Below are 16,260 nucleotides of genomic sequence, written 5' to 3' on the forward strand. Positions count from 1 at the left end.
TTTCATTTTACAGATAAACAGTTGAGAATGAGGATAGTTATTAGTCACAGAGCCCGGGCAAGAACTCTTTTTTTTTTTTTTTTTTTTTGACACCATCTATGGTCTGTATGTGACACCATAATATACAATTCAGTCTTGCAACAGATACTTATTGAGCACCTATCACAAGCCAGGCAGTTTCTGCCTTAAAGATTACAATCTTGTTCCCTCGGAGGGAAAAACAATCCTGGGAAAGATAAGATGAAATGCTTTCATCTTTCAGCTTGGGGTTGTATGAAACTGTTGCTGGTTGTGGGTCCAAGGGATTGCCGGGATGAAATCCATCACCTCTGAGATCATTCATCATTCTGCTGGTTTTCCTGCCCCTGGTTTCTCCTCTGCTCCCTACAGACCATTTCCGATGTCATAACAGCAGAGCAGCTCTACAGAAGACATATGTTTGGAAATCCTCCATTTTCAATCTCCTGAGCTCTGAGTCACACCACTTCTCCCACCAGCCTCAGGATAAGTCTATCAGAGGACCTCACAAGACTTTTCGGTATGTCAGAATTGTCATTATTTGCTATGCAATCTTTTTTTCTAGGCTCTGCAGTCTTTGAAACTATTTGCAAAAAGAACTTCAGACAACTCAAGCTTTTATCCCAATAAAAGAGTAAGAAAAGCCTTTGCTCCTTGCCTTTGGGTGAGCCAAGCCCTCCATCCTCTCTGACATCCCAGAGCATCCCACCAGAGGGTAGCTGGCATTGAACTCTATCTGAAAAAAAAAAAAAAAAAAGAAAAAAAAAAAAAGAAAATCCCCTCTTCTCTGCAAGGGATCTTCCTGACATTGAAGTAAATGTTGAGATTATCTATCTCTTCAGATCTGAAGTAACGTCCAGGCATATACAGATGCCCTTAGTGGGAAGAAGGGAGGAAGAGAAAGTCATCCATGGCCAGTGGTTGCTTGTGGCCCCCATCAAAATTGCTACAGAGAAAACAAAGCAAACTGGCCAGTGTGGTAAATCATTACGAAGATGGACTCCAAAACTCCTTTTGTAGCCATTACATAAGTGATAAAAATATACTTCCTACCTCCACAACATGGACACACTCTTACTTCTTCTTTTTCCTGGTCCTTTTTTAGAGAAGCTGAGGTGATAAAAACGCTCCTTGATGCAGACGTTGTGAATTATACATGCTTTCAGAAATGCATTTTAACAGAGATTCTTTTCTTTGAATCTTCGCATCCACTTCTGAGAATACAAGGGTATTTATGCAAAGCCAACGAAGATGACTTCTCTCAAAAGGTCTGGTTTGATTCGGCACTCGCTCTGAGGGAAAGAGGAGGAAAAGAGATGTCTAAAGAGGAAAGGCCATGTGTACCTAAGAGAGTCCACTTACTTACCTATAGGAGCTACCTTTGGTGCCCCTCTTTGGATCCCCTTGGCCCGCCCTGGACTACAGCTCGGCTGTAGCGGGTAATCTCCGGAGAGCTGAGACTCTCCTCCCTCTACCAGCATCCTTTGGCTTCAGCTCCACCCAGAAGCCTTCTTGAAGGAATAGGAGTCCATGTAACTGGAGGTGCAGCCTGGAAATGCAGGGAATGCTCGGGGGGTAATCATCAATGGAGGTAGGAGCTGGTGGGTAAATACACGCATCAGTCTCCTCCCCTCAGATGGATGATTCTGAGGGACATTTTCCTCCCTCTCATCTGTCCCAGAAGCTGCTTCAATTTGTTACCGTTACTACAGCCTTCGCACCTTCCCTGCCTCACTCTCCCGGATTCTTCGTTCCTACTCCCTGGGGCCATCTCCCGGGCCCAGAAGTCCCTGTCTGAAGTTCTTATAGGGCCTAGAAAAAAATTTTTGATTAATTTTTCAGTGATCATGCTGACAGCACTTGAAAGCAGATGATAGGCAATGCCAGACTTAAAACGCCTGGTCTAGGGTCACAAAGCATTATGTAAAATTTATTAGCATGAAGATCGCGTACACTAAGCCTCCCTGGCTCCTTTCTACTCTTAACTCAACGTAGACCTTGGGCCAGATAGGATGTTCTGCAATCTGGTGGTCAGGCCGTAACAAAATCCAGTATCCCAAAATCTAACGACATCCCATAGTACCGACAGGTCCTAGACTATTGAGATATTTGTAATTTCAACCAGAAAACGCAGTAGCCTCATTTGGCCATAATCAGGTCTTTGTCCCATGCTAGTGTTATACTTTAGGACGCTGCGTGGCTGCAGTCTGCCTGACAGCGCGCAATAACGGGCCGGTTAAATGCGGTTCAGGAGGGCGTTGATAACTATCCTCATCTGGGCTGGGTTGGCGCAGCACAGAAATGTTATGATTATCTTACTTATGTTGTTGAGTCAGAAAAAATTGAAAATGAAATAAACGAAACCTCTGTCACTAAGGCCTTTGTTTTTCCCCCGGCTGATTCCTTCCCTCCAGGTCCACCCGTGAATGACGTTCCGTAACATTTAACACAACAAATTTTGGTGGTTTTGTTTACTTATATACAACTGGATGAACGTTGAGGTGCAACATGCTTCATATGGAGTTGGGGCTTAATAAATATACATTGAATAATAAATCGATCCATTAAATACTCAGTAAACCAATAGAGAATGAGAGAGTCCACTTATCTGAAGATTTATGAAATCCCAGTCAAGTTCTGAACTTCAAAAAAAGAGTCAAAACTGCTATTGGCTATGCATTTCTCCTCTTCAGAGTTGGAGGCGAAGTCCCTAGAACTGATGATGTTTCTCAGTTAAAGCCACTTTTCCTTCTGTCCAGAGCTGCAAATGCATGTTCTCATCAAGTTACAGAGTCTGCTCCCAGGCTGCTGAGCGATCCCACCCCGGGCCCTCGGAGCCTGTCTGTCTGGGACCAGGAGTTAAGTTAAATGAAGCCAATTGGCAATTCCTTCCACTACCAGCATGAACAGCTTTATCATGTCAAAATGGTTCCTCTGCTTATTTCTCCTGAAAATTTATTTCCTTAAGATTTTGCCAGTCTGGCCAAATTTGCTGAGCTGGGAAATGCTTGGAAAAGACTGTAAGGAATGTTTTAACTCTGCCAGTGTTTTGTTTCCACTTAGAGAATCAAGCAGTACACCCCAAAGTGCAATGTGTTCATGAGCATCTTGTAGCCACATTGTAAAGTCTGCGCTTATAACCAAGCTACCAAACCCCAAGGCGGAGTGCAAAGGCCAAGTGACTCACAAATCGCGGCGTTTCATTTTCTTGCTATTATTTACTATTCGCCATAATTCAGAGCTGAATGAACTTTGAGTGGTTTATTTCATTTAACCTTCACGATAATCCTATAAATTCATTATTTTCCTAGCTCTCTTTAAGAAACCCAGGCTGACAAAAATTCAGGGATTTGCTGAAAGTAATACAGCTAGAAAGAGGTGAAGATAAAGGCATGACAAAGCCAAGTTTTAAGTATTATGTGCAATTGTGAAAATATCCCCCCCCCCCAAAAAAAAAACCCTATTGATCAAGCAAAACTGAGTTTATTGCTTACTACTGTGAGAACTCACTACCTCAACAAAGATAAAATAATGTCTCAAGGTAGAAGGACAAAGCCAGGGTACTCATGAGGTTTGGAGGTCTGGTTTAACACGGGTCTTTTGATTTGATTAGGGATCATGACATAGCGCTTCAGGACTGGTGGGTACAGCAGAGTGAGGATTTTAAGGCAGGGGTTTCCAGAGTCTTAGAGAAAAAAATAATTATTTCATGGTATTTATTGACAAGCTGAGCAGTCTTTCATGTGTTTTAGGGAAGTTTCTAGAAGAAGCTTTAACTTCTTGGGCAAAAGTTTTCTGGATTGGTGCCATCATGTTGGAGAAGACGTTGGAAGGAAAAAGTCACTTTACTTTTCGGCAAGGTGCGTGGATGTGGATGCTTTTGGTTTTCATCAATGTCAGACGAAGGGTTTTGACTCAGTATTTGGAAAACGTGGTTATGCGACGTACACCTATGAAGACAGTTTCCCAGGCGAAAACTATCCACGTGTGATTGGAATCTGTTTCATGAACTTTGGAGTTCACACCTACTGTTCTGCCTAAACTTACCTACAAACCTTCAGAATGAGGATCCTTCAAAAGAGAAAAAGATCACCTAGATCTAGAGACTGGAACGGTTTAGACTCTTGAAGGAGAAAAAAAAAGAATCCACTGTATTCATTCAACCTACCGTATTCCCTAAGGATTCCCAGACCCCAAACCTGTGCCTGCCGTACAAGAGGTGCTCAATAGAGATTTCTTGAATTAATGTTGAATGAACAGTGAGGGATAATAATAAAAGTTAATATTGATGCTTAATGAGTGAGTACTTGCTCTGTGCCAGGTACCAAGGCAAGTATCAATATGGATTATTAGATTCACTCCCCCAGGTGCCCCAAGGTAATGGGTACTATTTAATTCCAATTTTCAAGAGGACAAAGCTGAATTGAAGACACAGTTAAAACACCCAAAGCCCGGGAATAAAGAGGCAGAGCCTGGATTGGAACCTAAATATGCCTAACTGTGGAGCTGAGAATGCTGAGCCCAACATCTTATTTGCCATGTTATGAAAAGGAAAGAGCAAAAGAATATTAGATTATGAGTTGGGGAGAAGAAAATTATAGCGTGGAAACCCTGATTCTAGGATTTCTACAAGTGTTTGGAGTGTGTGCAAATTCCTGGCCTTGCTGTTTCTATCATGACATGTTTGTTTTGTTTTTGTTTTTAAGTTTCCTTCACACTTTGCACAAACTTTTATTGTTATAACAGACATCACGGTGCAAGGCCATTCGTCCTTTCACGGGGTCTTTCCTACTGAACCATAGACTCTTTGAGGAAAGGGATCTTATCTCTGTATTGGTAGGACCAGGTACAATGTTGGGCACAGATGTGAGACTCAATCAACACACCCGTTGAAGAAACAATACGTGACTTTGTCATATTAAATAGCAACAAACGGGACAGCCTGGGTGGCCCAGTGGTTTAGCGCCTGCCTTCGGCCCAGGGCGTGATCCTGGAGACCCGGGATCGAGTCCCACGTCGGGCTCCCTGCATGGAGCCTGCTTCCTCTGCCTGTGTCTCTGCCTCTCTCTCTCTCTCTTTCTGTGTCTCTCATGAATAAATAAATAAAATCTTTTAAAATAAATAAATAAAAATAAATAGTAACAAACACTTTAAATGTAAGGGCCTCAGGTTTTTTCTGTGTGTTGGGACCTTGAAAGAGTCAAGAAATAACACCTTAACTCTTCCCCGCCCAAGTTCTGAACATCTTGTGAGGTGGGACAAAACAATAAAGCAGGCAGGCACCAAAATACCATCCTTACGATTGACTCCTTATTAACATAATTTAAAATACGATCCTTAGAATCAGTTTATAATAAAGCTGATCTTGGAGAATGTATCTTCTATCTGTCGGTGAACGGGCTTCTTTATACTAAACTCCAAACCTAGCAGGCGTCTCGGAAGTCACAGATGGTCCCGGGAGGCTGTGGCCTTCTGCAAGTAGGAAGAGGGTCTTTTTTTATTAAATGCGTGCTCTCTGCAAGCAAGTGGGTTCCCCAGAAGAAGAAGGAGAGAAAGAGCCTGAATTATTCAAACACAGCCATGAGGCGAAGGCTCTACCCTGGAAGGAGTCTGTGAGAGGCAGGAGGATCGTGCTGGTGAAGCACGATCCACATATTTAAGAAAGCATAAGGAAAGGGTATCTGTGGTTTTCTCAGCTGTATTTGGAGGCAACAAAGATAGAGGGCATCTCGAGACTGTAACAAACTGTGCAACTACTCGGAGACACTACCAGAGAGGGTGACAAGCTTCTGGAGAAAAAAAGAGAAAAAAGAAAAAGAAAGAGAAAGAAATAGCTACTAAAAATTTGAGGAGGAAAGAGAATGGCAATACAGGGAGACTGCAGAAATTAGGAAGGTCTCTTTCACCCAGGGAAGACCTACATCATTTTTCTGATAAAACTGATGTTTATGGGCGCGGCTTCTGACACTATGAGGCTGACAGTAAAGGGCTCCTGTTTCAAATTTTACATAAGATTCATACATATCAGCTCTGCTCTGTCAAGACCACACTTCCCCAGGCTTAGAGATGGCTTCTTTCCTAACCCTGGGCTGGGTGCTGAAGGGATACGGGAAGCCATCAATCCAGCCATCAGTCTATTATTTCCAAGCCCAACTTTGCTTGTGGTACAAAGGATCACAGACTAGCCTAGAGCTGGTATTTTCTCGCAGGAGATGCTGTACAAAAAAAAAAAAAAAAATCTGACCACCACGCAAGAGGAATCTCCCGTGTTTTCATAGCAGTGGCTTCGGTTTGGGAAAAGCACGGTACCATTTACTGGCATTTCAGCAAATAAATGAGTGAAGGAGGAAAAGGCAATTTTATTTTTAAGCTAGAAAATCCTAAAACCAGCATCACAGGGAGACTTAGAATTCAACTGTTTCCCTTACTGGAAACCATCTCTTAAATAATGCAAAGAGAAAGCTGCATGCACATCTTCAAAGAGTGTGTGTTATGAAAAGGAGAGAAAGCAGGCCGACCAGATCCCGGAAAATCCCAGTGCTGCTCGGGGAGGCGCCCGGGCCGTCAGCGTGGGCTCCGCCTGGGCAGCAGGTTGTGCAAATGGGATGCACCCAGTGCTCAGGCCTGGACGTAAAAGGATCAATTCAAGCATTCTTACCACCTCAAGGTGCAAATGATGCATGGGCTGAGAGCTAGTCTCTAGGCCCAGAGACTGGATACAACACTTGAGAGGAGAAATATGAGAATATGAGCATAGAGAGGGGGGGAACAGGGAATTTGAAGTTGGAGAACTCAAGACCTAAGTTCTAAATCTCCGCTCTCTATGTGACCTCGGGCAAACCCTTAACCTCCATGGGCCTCAGTTTACAAACCCATAAAGTGGGAATACCAGTCCCTGCTGTGCAGGTTTATAGATGAACGAGGGAGACACTTGTGTGGCTGCCCTGTGCAAACTGGAAGGGGCATTAAGACTGTGGGCGATCTGTGAAGGCTAATAAGGCAGCTGCCCAGGAAATCAGACAAGAGGTCACAGCCCCGTCTGCCTCGGGCCAGAGACATAGTTGCTGAGCTTTGATTCCGATCTCCTTCTCTTGCTACTCTTGTGACTCATCTGCTTCTCTAGGCTTATGTATACTTATGCCCTTCTTCCAGGATCTGTTGTTCCTACAGTTTCCCTTGGGGGTTGTGCCTTGAATGACAGCATCTTAATTAACGGAGCACCTCCCTTTCTTTCTTTTCTTCCCTACTCGAAATTTTACTAGTTTGCCTCCCCATACCCTCCAAACTTCTGTTTTCTGTTAGGGAGGCGAAAGGAATGACTTACTCTGAGCACACTCCTCACTAAATGAGGCCCTTTAGACGGATGGTCTAATACAAGGGTTCTCAAAGTGCCATCCCTGGACCAGCAGCATCGGCACTTCCTGGGAACTTGTAAGAAATATAAATCATCAGCCCTTATCCCTGGCCTGCAAAATCAAAAGCTCTGGGACGGGGTCAGCAGTCTATGTTTTAACAAGTCTTCCAGGTGATTCTGTGAAGCCTCAAATTGGAAAACCATTGATCTAATGCAACCGTCCCAACAAATCAGCCAGAGGAGCATGATCAGCACTCTACAGGTAGGGAAACTGGGTGTGAGAGGTTAAGTGACTCGCCCGAGGTCACACTGCTGCTCATAAACTGCAAGCCCGGGATTCAGATTTGAGCCAGGCCAGCCACAGAGGCTGGCTCGAGTCCATGCTGCCTCCCGTAACACCATAATACTCATGACTGAAAATGGCATCTTAGTCCTCGGAGAGGAGAGTTGTAGCCTAGCAGCCACCTGGTACAGGGGCTGGAACACAGAATGCGGAGTGTCTGGGACAAACACGCGCGTCCCAGCGCCGTAACTGCGGGGAAGTCATTCAACATCTGAGCCTTAATTTCATCTGTTTCATCTGTGGAACTTTCACTTGATTTTATTTTCACAAATTTTACCAACAAAAGTTCCAGGTAGTTCTCTTTTCGTTTATGGAAGAGTAAGTACATGGCCCTGAGGCATGAAAATTGTCTTACTCCCACTCCTGAAGATAAACTTTTTGTGTTTTGAAGCATCTTAGAGATATTGGAGTCCTATTGGCTGAGAGGAAGAGAATCATCACCTGTTGTGTGTAAAAGAAAAGGAGAAGCTGTAAAATAGGTGTATGATTTCTATGCCCAGATTTATGGAAAAAAAAAAAAAAAAAAAAACCTTCTTTCTACCTCAACCTTCCACACCCGGAGTTATGAACACACTTAGCTCCCTAATGATCCCAGCTCAGGTGAAGACAACAAGATCTCTTACCCAATACAGGAGAAAGTGGAGTAAAAACTTTCATGTCTAGAAACAGAAAAGGAAAATAGCCCAACCATTAGCTGACAATTAAAAAAAAAAAGTGCATTAAAATCTACAGGGGACAGACACCAAAATGGAGTCTGACTTGGTATTTCCCGGGGGGCTGGAGCTGTGGAGTTTGACCCCCGCTTAGGAAGGTCGGAGTCAAGAACGCGGAGTTGTCACCTTGGCGACATAAGCAGCAAGGGCACAATTTTTCTTAGCTCAAGTCTAAATGGAAGAAATGTGACTTTTTTCAATGAACTTTAGTTTCCTCATCTGTAAAATAAGGATGAAATGAAATAATGTTTAGAAGAATTGCATCTTAATGCAACAATAATATTTATAAATTCAACTTCATTGCCAGTTCCTATTCATTTTTATTGGCCACCTGCAGAGCTGTGTTGAGAAGGGTTCTGAAGCTCATTGTCATAGCTCATTAGTCATGAATAGTAAGGACATGGCACAAGGGGGTAGATGGTTGACTTTAAGATAGAATCTGAGCTACTTAACATGGTTTCAAATAAAGACCTTCGTGATTTGGCTGTTGCAGACTTTATCCAGTTTCACTTCGTCTGTCAATCATTCACTTTATCCTCGATCTCCCAAGCTGCTCTAACCAAAATGAATAATTTCTTTGCCTCTGACATAGTGTTGCAATATTGCTTCTTCAGCCTGGAACGTTCTTGCTCTCTATTTCTCTTCCTCCTCTCCTCTTTACCACACTCTTATTTCCCATGTACACGTGGGTGCGTGCACACACGCCACGTTTTGCATGGCTTGTACCAGGATTATATCCTCCCGAGGTGTATTCCTTAGCACACCGTGATAGCCCTAAAGTGCAGTTATTTGCTTGCTCATCTTCCTCTTCACCAGACTCTTGGACTCGCTCTTCACTGCACTGCCATTTCCTGGGTCACAGATCCGGTGCCTGCTGTCACCCCATAGAGAACACTATGCCCCACCCAGATCAAGCTTTGTGTAAATATTGTTGAACTAACCAAATTAATGGATCAGTGACATATGCCTCAGATATGTCAAATTCACAAATTAAGAAACTGGAATCACCGACCTCTCTCTACACAAGCCTAAAGCTGTATGCGATTAAGTTATTACATCCATGGCTCAGTTTCTCACCTATAAAATAGACAAATAACAGTGCTTACCTAGGGGTGCTGTGAGTAAATACACATAGGAGAACACTTCAGAAATGCTTGGCACTTGGTAAACACAACGTAAATATCAGCTTCTAGCGTTATTCCTTGTGATCAACCAGTTGTTTTGAAATCACTGGTATCTGGACAGTTTCTTAGTCTTGGTCATAACAAAATAATGAGATTGAATATGTGAAAATGTTTAAAGTTAAGTAGTAAAAGCAGGAATAGCAACTTCAGCACTTAATTTTCAAGTCTGAGCTCTCTCCATTGGCGTTTCTTATGCAAGAACCAGAACACCTCTGAAGCGCTTAAAGATCAAGCATATGGATCACACAGTAACCTGAAACTGATTATAACCTAAAGTGCCACACATAATACCACCAGCGCATGCTGTTTTATTAATACTGAAACATGTTTTTTTTCTACCTATGCCTGTACTAGGCTGGGAGACAAACCACTGCCTCCTATTAGGCGCACTACGTACTGATACATTAAAATATTAAATAATTGTGATCAGCAATAGCCAATAAGTCATTTTTTCTCACTTGATTTATGATAATCTATTATCAATCGCATAATCAGGATTTGGGTATTCTTGAAACATGATTACTAAGCAATATTGAGTACATAGGAGTACTGGACTGTGAGGAAAGTAGATACTGGGTCATGGCTGAAATCTGATCCAAACTTAACTCTCAAGGGCTCTCCTTGCTTTGCTACTCAAATTCAGAAGGAATTGAGACTCTGAAATAATGACATGTCTTCATTTCATACAATTCTTGTAAAACAGCAACAACTGAGGAGTACGGAACAGAAAGGCCTTCAATAAAAAAAAAAAAAAAAAAGAAAGGCCTTCAATAAGCTTAAATTCAGGTTGAATTTTTTCAATCATTTTTTCCTCACCTGATAGAAAATGACACATACCCAGGTTCCTTGCAGAATCAAAAGTCAGTAATATCTCATATACAAACAGTACATGAAAAACTCAAATGTAGCTCCATTATTGTAAATCTGCAAAAACTATAGATTATAAAGTCAGTGGGAGAGTAAAACGTCGCACTGGCCCTCAATAGCTGATAAAACTGAATTTATGTACCCTTAACAGTGTGTTTACTTTAAGTTAAGTTTCTCTAGAAACGAGAGTTGTCACTTCATATAAGTAAAGGCATTGGGGGAAAAGCTACCAGTTTCAAGAAACTCGATGAACCAGTCCCATGACCTGGAGCAGAAATAGTCGTATTGATCTTCTTAGCTCCAGGCCTAGCGAAGACAGAAAAACATAGTCGACACTCAGGAAATGTCTGTTGAATGGATCTGGGGTATTAAGATGGAGAATATCTGATTCCTCATAGGATTATGAATGGTCAATTCTAACCAGAGATACAATTTATTTCAAAACATCTATCAAGTGGTGCTTAGCGTCTAAACTGCTATATTTCCTCCGTGGAACGGCTTTCGATTTGAAAACCCAACAACAAGTTTAAATCCAAAGTTCACGATTCCAGGTAGGTTTTCCTTTAAACAGTATAAAATGAACCAGAACCCATCGGCAAATGAGCAAAGTAAGCAGAATTCGACGCTCGGAATAATTTCATTTCCCGAAGGAAAGTGCCTCTGCACCTGCACGGTAGCTAAGACAAGTACTGCCAGATAAATAAGCAATGAATAGGGGATACTGATACCCTTCCTGGCGCCCCAAGAAGAAAGGATACAGAAGGAGGAATGACCGAACAAGTTCGCTCCCTCAGAACCTGCGTATGATATTGATACCAGCTTAGCAAGCAGGAGGACAAAAAGGACAAAAGACTTGGTTATTAAAAAGGATCTATGAGACCACAGAACCCTGCAGATCCTACAGAATCCACTTGAAAAGGTGCCGAGTACTGAGTCTGTCACCACACACACTCCAATGACATATGGCCAACAGGTTGTTGGTAAATATTTAATACACTGAAACGCGAGACTCTGACGCCAGCTGCTAGGGTTGCAAAGAGGTGGAGCCATCCCGACAAAGCCAGGCTGGCTGGTGGCACTGGTGCTCTGTTACGGGGCTCATAGCCTCACACTAAAATTAAAGCTCACTGCATTCATATAACACAACTCCCAGCAGGACTGCTCGGTAGATTCTGTCTTTAGTTAAAGCTGTCTTCTACGGTTCACCGGCCTCAGCACGGAGGGAAGTCGTGGTGTTGGACCTTCACATCTGACTTACACACTCGACGGCAGCTTGGGGTGCTGTTTGGTCTTGGAACCCCCAAGTCCCCCACCCAAAAGTAGTGTTCACTTTTTGTCAAATCTGTCACAATCTCCATATTCTGGGCCTGTGGGAGAGCCTCCGTGCAAGCGGGTCCGACGTGAGAAAGGAAGTCTGATTAGTGATGTATTGAGTTCTTTTCTTTTCTTTTTCTTTTTTTTTTTTTTTTATCACAGGTATGGACTTGGGATGGCTATAACAATGCCCCAGTTCTTACATAGCCCTGAAGACGATTTAGGGTGTTCAACAATCTACTAAATTGGAACATTCGTCTCTGCTCCCTACCACCCAATACTGTTGACTCACACCAAAAATTCAGGTCACAAGGAAAGCAACCAGACAAGGAGAGGAATGTTAATAATATTATTAGTTACTATTTTTGACTGCCTGTTTGCACCAGTCCTGTGCTAAATGCGGTGGGTACATTATTTCCTTTAATCTTCACAATAACTTTGTGTTAGCAGGTATTATTATCTACACTTTATAGAGGAGAAACTGAGACTCGGAAAAAGTCATCTGTCACAGTGGGAAAAGCCCAAAATTAGAACATAGGTTTGTCTGATGTAAAGCCTATGCTCTTTGCCACCAAACTGTGATGATAGACTCTCTGAACCGTCCTCCCAGGGGAAGGGTCCTATGTGACCAGGCGGGTTATACAGATGTGAGAAGCAGGCTGAGAGTAAGATAGAGACATAGCTACAAGAACTATTTTTTTTTTCTTTAAAGTAAAAAAAAAAAAAAAAAATGATTAATTGCAATTGAAACTGTCCTAATATCCGGGATACAATTGGAGGGCCGTTGGGGGTGGCACTGTGGTGAAGCCAAAACTAGCTAAGGCCAGGTGAGTCTCAGGAGACGAGATCATGTCCCAGTATTGACCATGTGCTGAGGCAGAGCCCGGAATGAGGTTCAAGAGCAAGTGAGAGCCACCGGTTACATACCTGCAATCAGCCTGCGACAGGGAACGGTGCTGAGGTCCAGAACAAGGAAGGACAGACACAAACGGCGGCGAGCACAGCCCAAAGGGGCAACTACTGAGAAGTTGGTGAAGGGACTGCATCTGACCGAGAGTGAACGTGGGCTGTGCTGAGGGGCAGGTCCTGCACTTGAAGCTGTATCGTTTATGAACATCTTCTAAGAAGGTTCCTGGAGGGGGGTGGCCACATAGTACACGCTAGTTCTCTTTGGCTTCAGTCTTCCCTTATTTCCTGGGGACAAAATAATGTAAGACTAAATATATTTAGCTGCTAGGGGATGAAGGCCTTTGTTAATTATTTATGCTCCTCCTAGTATCCGGTCTTGGCGTCTGTTCTCACCTCACTGCAAAGCACAGCACCTCCTGGACTCTCCCCCTCCCACCCCCTCAACACATACAACGCGCCCAGACTGGCCACCCTGGTTAGTGCAGTGGTCTTTAGGGCACAGTCTGACTCACAATCCCAGGGTTTTCACGGGGATCTTAGCTCCCAGCCAACTAGCACGGCTTCCTGGAGGTCAGGTGACCAAGTCTGTGTTGCATTACTCATTGTCAAAATTTCAGCCAAACGAGGAACATATGTAAAACTTATAGGCATTCTGGCATCACTCTTAATTAGTAACCACGATCTGAGCATTTGTTATTTAAGCTCATTTAATTCCAGCCAGATTACAGTGTGTTGCAATGCAAGCTGCCTTCTGCATCATCATGCGAGGTTCCATTAGCAGGCTTCAGGGAAGCATGAAAAATCACATTCAATCATTTCTCAGAGCACGCTGTCCTGAGCTGGAGGTAATGTGAGCTACCAGGGCCACAGCTCTGGCCGTCGTGGACCACGAGGAGTCGCTACCAATGAAGGACTGCTGGCTAGCGCACCTTGGTGACTGCTGCGGGCCTTTTGAATTTCCCACCACATGTTACATAACAAACATCATTTAGGTACACTCATTCGCACAAGTCCTCAGAGGAAAAAAAAACAAAAACAAAAACTTCCCGATAAAGATGGTGGGATCAGGAAATTCCATTGTTGACCTGGATGGAGACTGGGACACCAAATGAAGATTAATGAATTTTCAAAAATAAAAACAAGTGTCAAATTTGGGGTTCAAAGGCCCTCAGTTGGCCATGTGGTCGCATGTCAGAGGGCTTGATGTGGTCAAAATGTTACAGCTCTTTCTAATAAAACCTAAAAGTTTTGAATGCAAAATCTGGCAAAGGTTGTCTTTCCGCAGACACGCGGGGCAGTCTGTGCCAGAGTTTGCAGAAAATCAGGAGGGCCAAGGACGAAGAAAGATAAAGACGTTCAGTAAACTCTCCCTTCTCTTCCTTAGCAGGAAAGGAGATTATTTAGGACCTTAGCATTTTGAGAATGATTTGGCTTTGAGGTTCAGGTTTTGCACTAGGGGAAAAAAAAAAAAAAAAAGGAAAACCAGAGAAGTGTGGAATGGAGCCCAGGGGAAGGGAGGAGTTATGTCAATGTGGTCGGGAACAACGGGAACAATGCAGTCATTTGTTCCCTCTCACCTCCCACCTAGGAAGCGTGAGCTCTGGATCCTAGTTCTAATTCTACTCCTGTAGAACTTGGGCCAACGACTGCTTTTTGCTGGGTCTCGTTTTCCTTATTGGTCAAAGGAGGAGTTCATCTGCACGATCCTAAAGGCCGTTTCCAATTTGAGTATTCTATTATCCTTTTAGGTGTTGAAGCCTGGCTTCTCTGTTTGAAATAAGGCCCTGTTAAAGTTTTCTCTATTTTAAAGCAAAAGCAACAAATATAACGACAATAAGCCTTTAAGTAAGGATTTTGGAACTTAAAAGTCGTTTTAATGAATCAACGTGTGTTTACGGCCCTGCCTTCCTTGTGCTCAGTCCTCTGACAAGAGCTGCTGGGGAGACAAAGAGACCTGGAGGGTCGCTGCTATCCTCAGGGAGTGAGTAGGCAGGCAGGGAACACACATACTCGTGAAGCAATGAGTAAATGAGAGAGCGTGGGACAGAGGGGAGAATCCTAACAGGTCATCGATCGGTGCAAGGGATGTTGGGGACCCGGGTAGTCGCGTGAGCTGGAGCCGTCCTAGATCTGGAGGAGACGGATCTGACACCGGCTTTGAGAACTGTCTCCAGAAGTGTGAGAGCAGGGGGTGGCCTAAGCAAGGACAGGAAGACATTTCCAAGTCACATGACATATGTTGGCAGGAAGAGGGGCAAAAAGCAACCTAGATGGTAGAGAAAGAGTCGTATAATGAAGCAGTGGGAAACAGGAGGATGATGTAGAATCAAAGGAAGACCTTCAGAACCAGCAAAATTCAGAATATTTGTCTATATCTACCTACCTACCTACGTATACACATACATACATTTGTGTGAATATATATGTGTGTGTGTGTGTGTGTGTGTGTGTGTATTTGGTTTTGAGCTTAGCTTTGAACCATGTGATGGTCTCACATTGTATTGGGCTGTTTAATATTTTCATAAGTATTTTTCATCTATTAAGTATGCTGCATAAACGTTTTTAAATACCTATAAAATATCACATCAGGGACACCCGGGAGGCTCAGCGGTTGAGCTTCTGCCTTCAGCCCAGGGCGTGACCCCAGGGTCCCGGGATCGAGTCCCCCTCCCTCTGTCTCTGCCTCTCTGTCTGTGTCTCTTGTGAATAAATAAATAAAATATTTAAAAAATATATCACGTCAGTCTAAGGCTACCTAAATTTGAATCCCTGCCTTGCCACCTGTTACTTGGGTAGCCCTGACCAAGTTGCTTATCTCCGTATGCCTCAGATTCTTCTCTGTAAAGTTGGAATTAACAATAAAGTTTTTTATGAAAATTAAAGGCAGAGTCTAGCACAGTGTAAGCACTCGATAAATGTTGCTCTCACGTAGACCTATTATAATGTACTTAATCATTCCCCAAATGCAGGAGTTTCTGTTGTTTTCAACTTTTCACCATTGATAAGGCACTGCTGTTCCCCTCTAAAAGGTTTCGGTTTTCTAGAATTAGCTATTTCTTTAGGAAAAAGGTTCCCAGAATTGGAATTACCAGAGTCAAAGAGCATGAATATGTGAAGATGCTTGTTACGTCTTGTCTTGCCAAGTAACTCCCCGGCGGGCTGTGCAACCTTGCCTGCACGACGTATTTCCTTTACAAGCAAAAGAGAAGTCGCCAAGTGGATGGGGGTACCCGGGGTTGTTGGTCTGACTTGCATCTCCTCGATTACTGATGAAAATGAGCATCCCCCCGTCTCTGTCAGTGAGCAATACTTCCACTTTGCGAATGATCCGCTCACTAGTTTCGCTTATGAATCTGTTAAAGTCTTGATTGCTTTACCATTTTCTCTCCTGGCATTTTCTACTCTGTTTGTACTTAGGTGATATTCAGCAGACACTGAGATATTTCCCCATAACTGTTCTCATATCATTTATTCCACGTGTACCCTGTTCTGTGAGAAGGACATTAGCTCACAATTCCTCAGTATCTCTTCCTGACAATTCTTAGTATCTGAAGCGAT

The 16,260-nt window shown here is 43.2% G+C and overlaps 1 long non-coding RNA gene across 3 annotated transcripts in view; it reads right to left on the reverse strand.

The window, feature by feature from the left end:
• LOC121476344 overlaps nucleotides 1-16,260 on the reverse strand; it is a 107,772-nt gene that overhangs the window by 26,586 nt on the left and 64,926 nt on the right. For all 3 annotated transcript variants that reach the window (XR_005983921.1, XR_005983920.1, XR_005983919.1), the window contains exons 3-4: nucleotides 12,721-12,987; nucleotides 1,072-1,310 (exon numbers count right to left, since the gene is read on the reverse strand). This is a non-coding gene — a long non-coding RNA (uncharacterized LOC121476344). The remainder of the gene's footprint in view (nucleotides 1-1,071; nucleotides 1,311-12,720; nucleotides 12,988-16,260) is intronic.

The sequence above is a fragment of the Vulpes lagopus genome, chromosome 15 (assembly GCF_018345385.1).
Source record: "Vulpes lagopus strain Blue_001 chromosome 15, ASM1834538v1, whole genome shotgun sequence".
Lineage (NCBI taxonomy): Eukaryota > Metazoa > Chordata > Mammalia > Carnivora > Canidae > Vulpes > Vulpes lagopus.